General features: G+C 48.7%; 1 protein-coding gene across 1 annotated transcript in view; it reads left to right on the forward strand.

Moving 5' to 3' along the window:
- SYN3 (synapsin III) overlaps positions 1 to 14,676 on the forward strand; it is a 424,113-nt gene that overhangs the window by 331,288 nt on the left and 78,149 nt on the right. The gene's annotated exons all lie outside the window — the stretch shown is intronic.

Consider the following 14,676-nt stretch of genomic DNA (forward strand, 5'->3'; position numbering starts at 1 on the left):
GGACTTACTGATCTGTAAGTCTCTCCCGGCTCTGACTTTCTAGAATGTTAACCAAAGTCTGACTGTGAGAAAACACATTCCAGCTGCCCTCCTCTGAGGCCACCCTGGACCTCCCGTTCAGCTGCCCTTCGGGAATGAAGGATCCCTGGGCTTCACTAATGGCCCCAAATACAGCCTCTAGTTTTCCCAAGACCCGGGGCCTCAAATCAATCAAGGTAGGCCTCACAGAAGTGAGGAGGAAGCAAAAGAAAATTCAGGAAGCCCAGACTAAAAAGAATTTCCTCTTCTCTGCTTTTCCTTCCAATTTGGTCTGTCAAGAGTTTGACAAAGGTAGGGATGGAGGTGGAAAAAAATGCTAAGAGATTTTGTTCATCGAGGCCCAGGGAAGGAGATGGAGATGGGCCACAGAATAGAGAGATCAGGCAGGGGGAGATGGCACGGGACGCTTCTGAGTGTGGGTGGAGCCTCTGCGCATTCTCCAGGACAAATTGGACGTTTCCAGCCCACTGGTTTTTGAAAGCTATTTACGAAGCTGGACTAATCCAGCCCAGCTGTGAGACTAGGTAAACAGGGCCTTTTGTGGAGGTTCAGATTCCCCCCACCAGCCTGTACTTACAGAGCTCACTCCATCCTTTCTGTAGGGGAGGCGATGAGGTGTCAAGGTCAGGCAGGTGAGGTTGAATCTGAGTCCAGGACTCATACCTATCTGTCACCTCTCTCAAGCCTGCAAGACTCACCTGGGCATCAGGATGGTCACACAGATCTGAGTCAGGATGCCTCAGCTGGGTAAACTTGGGCGTGTTTCTTAATCTCTCTGAGCCTCAGTTTTCCCATCTGCAAAATGGCCATAATAATACCTACCTTGTAGAGTTACTGGCAGGATAAGTGAGGAGATGAGAGCGCTACAGGCAGTGCTCAATACAGTCAGTCCCCAACAGATGCTACAAGCCCCTCCTGGCCATCCCCACAGCTCCTCTATCCTTCTCTCTGGAGTAGAGATTAACATATATGGAGACCTTGAGTGAATTTGGAAAGAGGCACTCTCCCTACAAGGGGGATTATTTGGAAAAGAGCAGCTTTCTCTTCAGGCTGAAAAGCAGTCCCCATCCCAGGGGCCTGGCTCAGCAAATGAAGCACGGACTGGACTGCATCCCCGTTCTCGCCCCCTCAGCCAGGCGCCCTTGTACAGACCACCACCCACACAGCCATGTGCGAACAGCAACCACAAAACCCAGGCTCTCCTGCCTACCTCTCGGGCTGCGAGTTTTTTAATCAGAGCTGCAGGCTTTTCGGAAACTCATCCATCCCCTTTTAAAATGCCTGGATTTTAAGGATTAAAATCGAAGAAAGTCATTTTCGTCTTAGTGTGAATGAGTTCCTGGTTCATTCCTGCCCTAAGAAAGAGGCAGAAAATGGTGAAGGTGACCAGGATCCAGCCTTTTCTGGCCCTCAGGGCAGTTCTATCCTGCCTCCCCATCCTAAAGCAGCAGTAACCATCCTTTGAAACAAGTGGCCCAGCAAAGGGAGACTTCCCTGTTGCTCTCATGCTGTGCCCAGGCGCACTAGGCTCAGAAGCCAGACAACAATTCTTGTGCACCGTCCTGGCCAAAGAAAGTCACAGGCCACCCCAGATTCAGGGAGTGGGGAAATAGACTCCACCTCTTGTTGGAAGGACTTGTAAAGTCACATTGTAAAGGTTATGGACACAGAGGAGTCGTTAGTTGGGATCATCAATGCAGTCAATCTGCCATGAGTTGAGACTCTGTCTAATGCTGCTGGAGCCTGTCTTTTCCAAACCAGAATTTGGGATTTAAGGGCTGATAATGTGACACAATATTTTCAAATGGGGCTGTCCTGGAATCTCCAGGAAGCCTGGTCATACTTGTACCTCCTCATCACCCTAACACTGCCCGGCCCAGGGACCTCCACTGAACACGTATCGATTCATTATCTGACCAATTCAAAACCTGATATTTCAGAACAGGGATGGATCTCGTATGTACGTTGTGGGATCAAAGTCTGATAATTGTTAGCAGGTCTTGTACTTCACAGGATTTCAGATCTAGATGCCATTGAAATGAATACTTTTTGTTTTATAAATGTATAAATAGAAGCCAAGAGGTAAAGTGGCTTAGCCAAGATCGTCTGATTAGGTAGACCAGTGCTTCTCAAACTTGACCATGCACACAGATCACCTGAGCATCATGTTAAAATGTGGAATCTAAACAGCAGGTCTGGGGTAGGGCCTGAGAGTCTGCATTTCTAACAAGAGCTCAGGGGATGCTGATGCTGTGGTCCAGGGACCACACTTTGAGCGTCAAGGCTCTAGACCTCACAGATTCCACAGAGAGAGGAGCAGCCGGGAGGAGATGGTAGGTAGACACCTGCGTTTAGAGCCTCTCTGGTCTTTTGCAGTCCTTCATTTACCAATGAGTATAAACGGAGGTCAGAGAGGAGGTATTGGCATTGGATGCGCTCCCCAAAATTGAATGGAAGAGGACTCACTTTCCTCCATCACTAGGCAGCTCCTAGAAACGTGAGCTCAAGGAGCTGTAGCCCACTTTGAATTTCCAGTTCCTCGAGGTAGGGGCGTCCTTTCCTGCTGAGAACTCAGGCGGCGGGCCATCTTTTCACTTGTTGGGGACTCATGGTGCTGGCCCAGGGGTCTCTAAGTCCCTGGGGCTGAGATTGTCCTGTCTGGTTAGTGATTTAGGAGCTTGGCAGTCTCCGTTGTTCTATTATGCAGCCTCTGAACGTTCTGTCCAAAGGCCTTTTGGCACGCCACACATTTTCAAAATGAAAGGAGGAAAAAATGAACATTACCCTTGCTCATTTGCCTAATTTAAAAGCATCTAGAAGCTTTTTTTAGAAGGAGAAAAAAACACCATCCATCTGAAACAGAGGAAGCACCTCATCAAGGAGCCAAGAGAGAAATGGAGACATAAGTTTCGAGGGCTGACATATTAATGAACAAACCTTGTGCCCGGGTTGTTTTTTCCCATTCCCTTTCAGCTTAGAAACCACTGCCTTTTTGGAAGCTCTTGTGCTAGGAGGAAATTGCTTTTTCCTAAGGAGAGATCCCAACTCTCCTCGCTCCCCTCCGGCACCGGTGTCCTGCAATTTTACATCAGTTCAGTCCAATGCACAGACATTTATTGAGGGGCTACTGTGTGTCCGGTGTTGTGCTGGATTCAGTCATTCATTCATCAAAGACAGTGATCAGAGACAGCCCTGTGCTCTGCATCCGTTCACTCAACCGTTGACTATTGCCAGGCATCGTGCCAGCTCTGGGGATAAGGAGGGAGGAGGGAGGGTATGGTCAGGCTACACCTAGTCTAGCCAGAGAGCCAGTCAGTAATAATTCTTATTGACATATTGCAATAAGTAATTATTGGTTGTGACAAGGAACCAGAATAGAGTGTGATCCTGGGAAGACAAAGATTAAAGAGTTCTCGCTCAGATGCCTCCCTCCTTTCTGTCCGGTGGCCGCTGTCTTAGCTGGGGTCCTCCCTGGTGGCACAGCCTAGGGACAGTGTAGAAGAGAAGGTAGGTCCACCACTTACATTCACAGCTGACCTGCTCTCTGCAGGCCCTGGGCTAGACCCTCAGCCTGACCCCAAGCCCCCTCCCCAAACACACACGTACCCCTTCCATCTCCCAAACCACCCAGAAGTGGTCTTTCCCAAATGCAAATCTAGCAGCGTCATTCCCCTACTAAAATTCTTCCCTGGGCTTACCGTCATGTGCAGGATGAAGTCCAATCCTCTCAGAATAGTTTACAAGGCTTTTTACAGTTTGGCTCCAATCTACTTTTCAGGCCTGTGTCCCCTTCTTCCCCATCATTCATCTTTCCTTCTGTAAGGGGCTTCCTGGTGCTCCCCAGGACCACTCAGAGGGAGGGGGGCCTTGTCTAAAAAAAATTGTTTTATTACGGAAGTGTTCAAACATACGCAAAAGTAGAGAGAATAAGATAATGACCCTCCACGGCCCATCACCCCACTTCAGTACAGGCTCAGTCTTGTCTCCGCTACACCCCACCCCAGGCCGGATTATTTTAAATCCAGTTCAAGACAATATGTCCTTTTACCTGAAAATACTTCAGTATGTATTTCTGAAAGATGAAGACAGTCTTTCATTTTTTTTGAGACTCCAGGTTTGTTTTAAAAACTTCCCAAACAGGATAACCAAATTTGTGGTACAGTTTTAATTTGTACATTTAACAAACCAGTGTTTTTAACACAAACACACACACACACAGTACAACGACTGTGTGGAGAGAGCATTAAGGAGCCCAAATCTGAGGTCCTTCTCGAATGTGAAACCCTGGCCAGCACCGCTCTGCCAGGATCACCCTCCACTGAACTTCTACCCCTGTGGTTGGCGCTGAAGTTTCCTGAATCCTCCAGGAACTTTCACACCACACCTTTGTGCCTTTTCCTTGTGGATACCTCTGCCTGGAAAGCCCGTTCCTCCACTTGGCAAACTCCTGTTTGACCGGCAAAGCCCAATGCAAATGTCACCTTGTCCAAAACACCTCTTCCAACAACCCCTCTCCCCCACAGAGGACCACTCACTCTTCTTTGCTTCTACTGCATTTTTTTCATCATTCCCTTGAGCGTTTACATTGTTGAGTTGAAATCATTCATTTAGAGATCTGCTGTCCTCAATAGACTGTGGACCCTTTGAGGGTAGGGCCTGGGTCCCCTCTGTGTCCCCCAGGGCTTGTGTGAGAAGCAGTCTGGTCCCAAAGCAGACTCTGACCTCGGCCAACCTGAGCGATATATTTCATTCCATCTCAGTTTCTTATTTGTGAATTAGGGGTAACAGCAGCAGCACGACAGGGCTCGTTAGGGTTAGATGAGATGTGTCTATTCAGCTGTCGTGGAGCCGCCACATGTGGACACTGAATAATTGTTGGCCTCTATCATCGGTGGCCGACACGACCCCTCCCTTAAAGGGGCCCCTACATCCAGAGACAGGTCTTGCCCTCTGGTACAGACCCTAGTGTCTGTTCGGGTCCTGGTACTTTTCCCCTCTGTGAGAGATGGTGCAAATTTCCCTGCTCATCCTGAGGGGCAGACCCTGCAGTGGAGAGCTACAACCAGCTGAGTGCTGTGCTGCCCCGTAGCTCCTGCTCACCCCTCACCTTCTGGCTCCCCCAGGCAAGACAGCTAGTCCTGGGAACCCTGCACCCTTCCCTCGGGGTCCCCTCCATAGACACTCAGCCCTGTCACTCCCCCTCCACCTCCCAGCTGGGTGCAAAGGAGGGCTTCTCTCTCCTCCCAGAGCTTACCTAGAAGTTTTGTCATCCAGCATTCCCTGGAAACCTCAGGTTCCCAGAATTCTCCATCTTGCAGGCCAGTCACGACCCAGGATGGGTCTCGAGGCTTTGCTTTCAGCCACGTCTGCTTCCACACCTTCACCTGAAGAACTTATGGAGACTCTAGGCCCCGTTGCACTCCCTGCTCTTCCTCATTGAGATGCTGCCCCAGTCCCGCCTGGGAACCCGCCCTTCTCTCAGGGGAGCCAGGGCTGCCTCCTCTGGCACAGTCGTGCAATGTGGGAGGATGAGGATGAGCCCCAGACTGGCCCTCTTCTCCCCAAATCTCCACTCGCTGCAGGCAAGTGGGGAACAAAGGCTGTCTGACATCTTCTCTGAACACTGGGATGACATTGACGGGGTTTAAAACTGCGTCATGGCCAGCTTTTGAGACCAATATCATTCCTTTATGAGAGCGTGCATTCCCGTATACCAGGCTCCCCACACGAGAGCAGCGTTTCCACCTGGTGGTTGTTCTCACTGCCTCTGGAAGGAGGCAGAGCTGGGACGAAAGAGGGGCCCTGCCAGTTACTATCACTGTGACCCTGTGCCTGTGGTCCCTCCCTGCCCCTTCTCCGTCCGTCCATCTCAGAGGGTTGCTGTGAGGCTCCCACAGGAAGCTTGTCAGCACTGAGCAGAGCCTAGCACGGTCAACTCTCGATAAAGGCGAGGTGTATTTTTTAAGCATCTCACTATTCTTCCTCATTAAAGAGTATTTCTTTTTCTACATTTGTCTGGAACTTGCAGAATAAAAGGTTCCTTGGAGTCAGGGGCTGCTTCCACGGGGCAGGCACAGGAACATGTGTTCCATGAAAGAAATTTTTTTAAAAGTCAAGGGCCAGCCCTGTGGCTTAGCGGTTGAGCGCGCGCGCTCCGCTGCTGGCGGCCCGGGTTCAGGTCCCGGGTGCGCACCGACGCACCGCTTCTCCGGCCATGCTGAGGCCGCGTCCCATATGAAGTGGAGGAAGATGGACATGGATGTTAGCCCAGGGCCAGTCTCCCTCAGCAAAAAGAGGAAGATTGGCATTGGATGTTAGCTCAAGGCTGATCTTCCTCACACACACACTCACACACACACACACACACACTCTAAATAAATAAATAAATAAATAAATATTTAAAAGTCAAGAAGACAGGAGCTGGGACAGAAATAATTCTGATTTGGAAGAGGACCCTCACCCCTGAGTTGAAAACTTGGTTTCACAGCTTCATCGTGTAGCCTTGGGCAAGCGTCTTCTTTCTGGACCTCAGTTTCCCAAGGGCAGAGCAAAGGGGGGTGGAAGGATGTTAGCTGGAGACGTCCGCCTCTCCAGGATCAGCTTCCTCCTTTAAGTGACGAAGGAGCTCTGTTGTGCTGATGGATCGGGGGGTCCCTTCCCACGTCTGACCCCCTCAGGTAGGTCGGGGTCCATGTCTCTGTCAGGTCAGGCAGGAGACCCTGGTATAGCATCATGAAGAAGAGTGGGGCGTCTTAGTGGCTGGGATGACCCTCAAGGGTCATCAAATCTCTCCACTGTGTCCAAACAGAGCTGCCTGGCCCCAGGCCCAGGAAGGAGCTGGAAGGACCCTCGTCCATCTTTCCCTTCAGGCTCAGAGTCGTCACCTCAAGACATCCTTCCCTGCTGCCAACACACGTCCATCTGCTGCAGACTTATGCCCACACGAGTAGTCCATTAAACCCCTGCCAGCCTCTCACACGGAAGGCCAGATTCCTCCTGGCAGGTGTCACCTTGGAAAGCCAAGAGCAGCGTGGGAGGGAGACAGAGCATCAGTTGCAAGAATAGTGTTGGGTTACATTAATAATGCCAATAGCCAGCAGGATTCTAGCATTCTCTGTGTGTCCGACTAAGTGCTTTATGTATATTAACTCATTTAAACCCTGAAGAACATACTGCTTTTAGCCCTATTTATAAATGCAGAGATTAAGGCACAGAAAAGTAAAGTAACTTGCCCAAGGACACACAGCTCGGCAGTGGTAGAGCCCGGTGCTCAGCCCAGGCAGCCTGTACTTTTAAGTGCTCTCTATGCTCTTCAGCCTCTTCCAGAGATGCAGGAAATGGGAAGGAGAGGCTAAAAAAGGCTGGGTGCCCTAATGGATCTGAAAAAGAACAGAGACACCAAGAGAAAACCAGTCACTGGAATGGCAGAAGGTTCAATACAGAGAGGGCACCTCTAAACGTAGCTCATCAATACACAATAATAATGAGATGGCGGCAATAATAATAATAACACCTAACGTTTCTACACCTCTCACACTCTACGTTTCTACATTCATTCAACAAATTCAATCAAATTTGTTGATTGAACTTACGAACAAACTTACGAAACACCTGCTACGTGCTGGGCAAATGATGAGCAAAGTGAATGCTGGCCTTGGCCTCATGGAGCTCAAACAAATACACGTGAAAATAAATATATAAGGGCAATCACAATTTTAGCTTTGCTGGTAGGATTATAAAATGCACACCTCACAGCTTCCTCTCTGAATGGCTTCAAAGTTAGCCAGGAGTGTTTGGGAAGTTAAAGCCATTTTCAGAAGGGAAGGGACGATGATCTTGTAAGGAGGAGAGGGAACTAGACATAATTTTCTCTCTCTTGCTCTGCTCATGGGTACCCAATACCAATATTTCTTGATGCTTTCTTCTTTGGCTCCTAAACATTCTTCTTTCTTAGCCTTTCTCTTTATCAACTTGTTCATGGGATGACAGAGTCCCTAAGAATGTGCTGGAAGCTGAGATCTTGCTTGCTCCAATAATTGGACTAACAATCTGGCTTGGGCCGTCTGCAAAGACTGAAGGAACAGTGGGGAATGAGGCAGACAAGGTTTGACACACACAGGATGCAAGTACCTGCAGGCCAGTGTTGATTTACCAGTAAAAAAAATCCTCCCCCCTCCCAAGTGTTATAAATTCACGAGACGCCCAGCGGGATATTGTAGTTATTTCTGATCCACGGCATTGCCAAAGTATTATCCTTGTTCGTTGAAACTTGCTAAGACATTCATTTGCCTTCCTAGTTTGTGGTCACGGGAAATACACATCCAGGCCATTCCTAGATGTATTTAAAAGCCAGGTACCATGCATACAATGGGATATTATTTGGCAATAAAAAGGAATGAAGTACTGATGCACGCTTCAACACGGATGAACCTTGAAAACAGGCTAAATGAAAGAGGCCAGACACAAAAGGTCACATATTGTGTGATTCCATTTATATGAAATTTCCAGAACTTGCAAATCTATAGAGACAGAAAGTAGACCGCTGGCTCCCAGGGGCTGGAGGGAGGGATGAGTAGGAAATGACTGGTAATGGGTATGGAGTTTCTTTTTGAGTGATGCAAATATTCTGGAATTAGGTGACAGGGCTCATAATTGCACAACTCTGTAAATATACTACAAACACTGAATTGTACTCTTTAAAAAGGGTGAATTTTATGGTATATGAATTATAACTCAATAAAGCTGTTACTTAAAAAGAAAACAGTCAGGCCCCATCGCTGTGGCTATGGCACGTCAGATCTCACTGAATTAAATAAAAGGTTATGCAAGATTTACAGGCGAAAAACCAGGCAGCGCGCAGTTGTCAGAGGCTGAGTACATTTCTGCATACAAAAATAAGTACATAGAGTCATTCTATATACAAAGAATATCAGGTCAATCCACTATATCAATCCAATGATAATTTTTAAAATAATTTCAAAGCAGATTTTTATAATACATAGTATAAAAAGGAAAACTTTAAAAAAGAAAATGTCCATAACTGCATCAGGTGGTAATTTGGGGTTTTTGGATTGATTTTAAGTGAGTATTAGTCCAAATTATCCCCAGAGAATTTCTGGCTTGGATCCAGGTATACCTAGCATGTATTTGACACACAAACTCAAATCTTCACAATAACTTTAATGGATGGTGTGCCGAACCCATTTACAGAGAAAGCAACCGAGACCCGAGAGGCTAAGAAACTTGCCTGAGAATGCTCTGGTGGGAAGTGACATGAACATTATTTAAACCCAAGTCTGTCTGGCTTCAAAGCCTGTGTTCACTCTTCCTGCTTATTCTATGGCATTCCACGAATAGAATTTCCCTGAACCCGAGGAACTAACTCCCTTTGCTTATAGCCCCAAGTAAGCAGTATTTGTTCTATGCAACGCCAAGAGAACCTTTAACCAAAATTTTACATTTACTTTTAATCATAAGACATTACATTGTGAACAAAAACTGAAGCGAAGAAATGTGGATCCTGAAGTAGGGCAATTATCATTAAGCTATTTTGTGAAGTCACTAAGAAGAAGAACAATAATTTCCCATATTAGGGATTATGTGGCTTGTCAAGGAGGCTTTTCCCCACCTAGAAATGGAGCTGGAACAAGACTGTGAATAAAAGTGAATTATAATGGAAAACTCAGTAGGGGGACGTGAAACTCCGTAGCCAATATATCCATGGTCTTTGGCTCTTTGGATCCTTCAGACCTTCCCCAGAGCCTCAGTTTCGCTGGGGATGTTGTCTGAACTGTGAGCAGCACCCCGGAGAATCCTCATGGGAGAAGGGCTGGCAGCCGGAGCCTGTTCTGTGCCATAAACATCACCCGGGCGAGAACAAGAAAAGCATCTTTGCAGACAAATATTGCCATCCTATCGGTGTGTTTATTTTTGACTATTCCGTTTCTCAGGGAAACAGGAAATGTAAGAGAAAGGAATGTTTGTATTTTGGTAGGGCAGGTTTAGTTTAATTTTTCTAAATATGCTACCAGTATTTTTCCGAGACACACTAAAAGGAGGAGGAGGTGAGGCAGAGGGTTCAGAGAGGGGATGCTCAGGGCAGAGAGTGCTGAGCTGGGTGGTGAGACCACACACCTCCTTCAGCAAACATGTCCTGGGCCCCCCGGCTGTACCAGACCTGGGTCTAGGGCAGTTACAAGAATGAAGAAGGCAGGCGGGTCTCCATCTTGGGCACCTGGGTAGGGAGTAGACCGTTGACTGAGGTTGGGATATAAGAAGAGGAGAGAGCATTTTTGAGAGAAGTTCATGAGACTGTCAGGAAAAAAGTCGGAGGTGCCTGTGTGACCACCTGGGGGCCAAGTTCAGGAGGCAAGTCTGTAATTCAGGTGAGGCCTGAGGGTTCAGTGATGAGCAACAACAGACACAGACCCACAACTTCTCAGGGAGCTTACAGTCTAGGCAGGGAGTCAGACATTCATCCAGCAATCACAGAGATAAATTAAAAATGGCAGAAGTGCTAAGGGGAAAGAGGTGAGCAGGCCACAACCCAGGCAAAGAGGTGAGAGCCAGCTTCTTAGGGGAGTGACATTGGAGGTGCAATCTGAACTCTGGATAGGAGGAGTAGGGACAGCATTCCAGGCAATAAGAACAGCATGTGCAAAGGCCCTGTGGCCAGAGGGAGCACAACTAGTATCAGCGTCACAAAGAAAGCCAGTAAGGCTGAGACAGGGAGGCTGGTGGGAGCATGGGGATGATAGGGTTGGGGAAGAAGGCAGGAGCCAGATCATGCAGAGCCCTGTAAGCGTGATCAGGAGATTTGTCTTGACGTGTTTCAGTCATCTGGGTAGTATTTTATAGCTTTGTCACAACATTAAAGGATTGGAAAGGACTGTGAAAGGTCATCTTGTCCATTCTCCTCCCTCCAGACAGGAATGTGGTTATGTATGTGCTTAAATGCCGAGGAGATTCTGTCAGACACTACCCACCAAGGTTAAGGTTTATCAGGCAGCTGTCGGGATGTTTCTGTTTCTCTTTTGAATGAATCTTTTTTAAAGATTTTTATTTATTTATTTTTCCCCCCAAAGCCCCAGTAGATAGTTGTATGTCATAGCTGCACATCCTTGTAGTTTCTGTATGTGGGACGCGGCCTCAGCATGGCCGGAGAAGCCGCGCGTCGGTGCGCGCCCGGGATCCGAACCCGGGCCGCCAGCAGCGGAGCGCGCGCACTTAACCGCTAAGCCACGGGGCCGGCCCTGAATGAATCTTTTTTAAATGCCCATAACAAACCCCGTTTCCCGGCTGCCCCATTTCTGTCAAAGGCTTCATCATGCTCCTTCCCCTCTCCTCTCTCCTTCCTGTTTCCAAGAAGTGACTGAGTCCTGTGGATCAGCCTCTGACGTCCCCCTATCCACCGTTGTCCCCATGGCCCCGAGATCACAGGTGTGAAGGGAATGGGAACTGGTATGAATTGCTGTCCTACTACGTGCCAGCCTTGGACATGAAGCCTCTTCACTGGCAATGACCATTTAGTGACCAACATCTATTACAATGTCGATTCCTCCAGTGACCTTCCTATTTGGCGGATGAGGAAACTGAGTCACAGAGCGGTCAGGGACTTGCTCAGGGGCTCGTCACCACAGGTGTTGGAGCTAGGTGTGAACTCTGGGGGTCCTCTGGCTCCCGAGCTCATGCTGTCTTCCCACCGGGCCCTGAACTGCATGATTATTACAGTCGCTGGTCCTGTCCTAATGAGTCTGCCGGCCTCCACTCACCCACCCAATCAAATCAACCGAGTGGACACAGCTCTGGGCACGGGGGGAGCCCTCGATGACGGGTAGCAGGATTATCCAGAGGCCACACCATGCAATCGCAGGGCCGTGGGCTCTGGTCGAATCCTAGCTCCTCCCCTTTCTTGCTGAGTGATCCTAGGCAAGAAACTTCCCCTCTCTTGGCCTCCATTTCCTTGTAGGGTGTAAAATGGGGATAAAAAGAGGGGCTACCCCAGAGAAGTGTCAAGAGGTTTAAATGAGGCGACACTGGTAGCGCTGAGCACCATGCCTGCACACTGGAAGTGCTCCAGAAATGGCAGCTGTTGTTACCACGGCCTCCAGAAGAGTCTCCCTCAACCTGCTGTGTACACGTCTACCCTCTGCACTCAAACCCTCAATGGCTGCCCAACGCCCCCGGAATTCAGCCCGAACTCTTACCTCTGGTGGAGGGGCCGCCCAAGCTTGTCACCACCGTGTTTCCACCCGAATTCCCACTGCTTCCCCAACAAGCCTCTACTCAAACCAACATTATCAACAGCTTGTCCCCAGATTCCTTCTGACTCTGCCCATCTGCACATGACATCTCCCTGTCATGGGAAGCTTTGTCTAACACCCATTAAACAAATATACTGTGTACGTGGTATCTATGTCGGGCTATGCTGGGTACTGTATGCCGGGTCTCGTGTGGAGCCTGGAGATACAGCAGGAAACGAAACCAGCACCTTGTCTTGTCAGAGCACCTATAGGGGCATGGAGAGATGGGCAATAAAGAAATAAATACAGTATTACAAATAGTGGCTAGAGCTATGAAGGTGTGATAGAGCATATACCAGGAAGCACCTACTTTAGACCAGTGGTCAGGGGAGCACTTTCTGTGGACAGAGCATTTCAACTGAGACCTCAAGTAGGAGAAGGGATTGGCCTAGAAAAGAATGTTAGGAAGAGTCTTTCAGAGAAAGGGAGGAGCATGTGCAAAGGTCCTGTGGCTGGAGGGAACGTGGCCCATTCAGTAAAGAACTGAAAGGTCCCCGGGGTTGGGACATAGCTGGTAGGTAGAAGTTGAGGTGGAGAGGAAGGAAAAACACAAGATGAAACAGAAGAGGCTGGGGCCGGCCCCGTGGCTTAGCGGTTAAGTGCGTGCGCTCCGCTGCTGGCAGCCCGGGTTCGGATCCCGAGCGCACACTGACGCACCGCTTCTCCGGCCATGCTGAGGCCGCGTCCCACATACAGCAACTAGAAGGATGTGCAACTATGACGTACAACTATCTATTGGGGCTTTGGGGGAAAAAAATAAATAAATAAAAAATTAAAAAAAGAAACAGGAGGTAGAAAAGAGTGAGATGAGGCAGGGCCTCGCAGGCATGGAACGGAGGCCCAGCTCCTCCTTGAAATCTTCCCTAGACTTCTTTGGTCTTTGATTTCCTCCTCTAGACTCTTCCAGGCTTGCTTTCTCCATTGCTTAGCCAGGACCAAACACTGTACATATTTAAATCTCCAAAGAGTCATGGATGTGGAGGGAAGGGCCTCCTTCGGTGGGAAGCTGCACCAGACCACTCAGGTCTCTGTTCCCCAATTCTGTGGCTTGAAGATGAGGTTGCTACAGTGCTGATGGGAGCTCACGCTGCTCTGACTCCAACTCCCCAAGAGAACGCCCAGCATGAGCACTGGGCCACCCCCACTTATTTTGGTTCCTTGGGAGACTTCTGAATAGGACCCTTATCAGGGTGGGGATCTCTGGTTTCAAAAATTCATCTGCCCCTGCTAACAGGATGCCAGGCCTCTCACGCCATTGGGCAGTGCTGCAGTCTGGGGCCCCTGGAGCCTGTGAGCGGGGACAGGGAGGCTGTGAGAGACTGGTGCAGGCTCACCATCCCCGGGGGAGCTCAATAAAGCTGTTGTTGGGAAGGGAAGAGAGAAAATAGCCGACAAGATGTGTTCTGTCCTCCGTGACCTGTCTGTGTTCCGGGAGGGGCTGGCGTGTTGCAAATGAGTGGAAATGGAAACGGCCTTTGCAATCCGTTTGAACAGCTTGGGAAGGGGAGGGCGGGGCGTGGGGAGAAGACGTGGGTGGCAGTGGAAAAGCTGCACTATTCCTTCTCTGCTGACCTCGGGCAAATGGCGTGCCTCTGATTTCCCGTCTATTACATGAGGCAGGGGAAGAATGCTGACATATATAAACCGCCTGGTACCGTTCCAGGCCCTTACGAGACACTCAATACATGCAGTTCTTACTAGCCTGGGAGATTCTATGGTGAGTGGACTCACTCTGTGTGCAATTCCGTGGCACCCACTTTCATTTCTCGAGCTCTAACAACTGACTTTAGAAACCTGTCAGAATGTCCCCAAATTCTGCTGATTCTGTCCTTGAAAAGCTCTTGGCCTGGCCTCTAGAAATTAAGACACTAGTTTATAAGGACTTGTGTACAAAGATATTTAGTGAAGTCTTCCTTGTAGTAGCAGAAAGAGAGAGAATAACACAAATGTCCATCGATAGGAAAATGGCTGAAGAATTGTAGCACACGTGACCTGCGGAATATTGTGAAGCTATTACAACTAGTGGGTTAGGATTGCATCTATTGACAGGGGATGGGGGGTGGGGGTATGTATGGTATGAAATTAAGTGAAAAGAGCCATTTTTGAAAAAACAGACATCAACTTCAACCGTATATGTGTACACATGCTTGCAAAGACTAGCGTGGAGAGTGATGAGCAGGAATACACACCAGACACACCAGGCGGGTGAGATCAGTTACCTGAACTGGGGAGTGGGGAAGGGGTATAAGAAAAAAAGGTGGTGGCACAAATAGAACAAAACTTATGGGGTAATGTTATGTGAGACTATAGATATAAAATTCTATCTCTGATATTA

The sequence above is a fragment of the Diceros bicornis genome, chromosome 25, assembly GCF_020826845.1.
Source record: "Diceros bicornis minor isolate mBicDic1 chromosome 25, mDicBic1.mat.cur, whole genome shotgun sequence".
Classification (NCBI taxonomy): domain Eukaryota; kingdom Metazoa; phylum Chordata; class Mammalia; order Perissodactyla; family Rhinocerotidae; genus Diceros; species Diceros bicornis.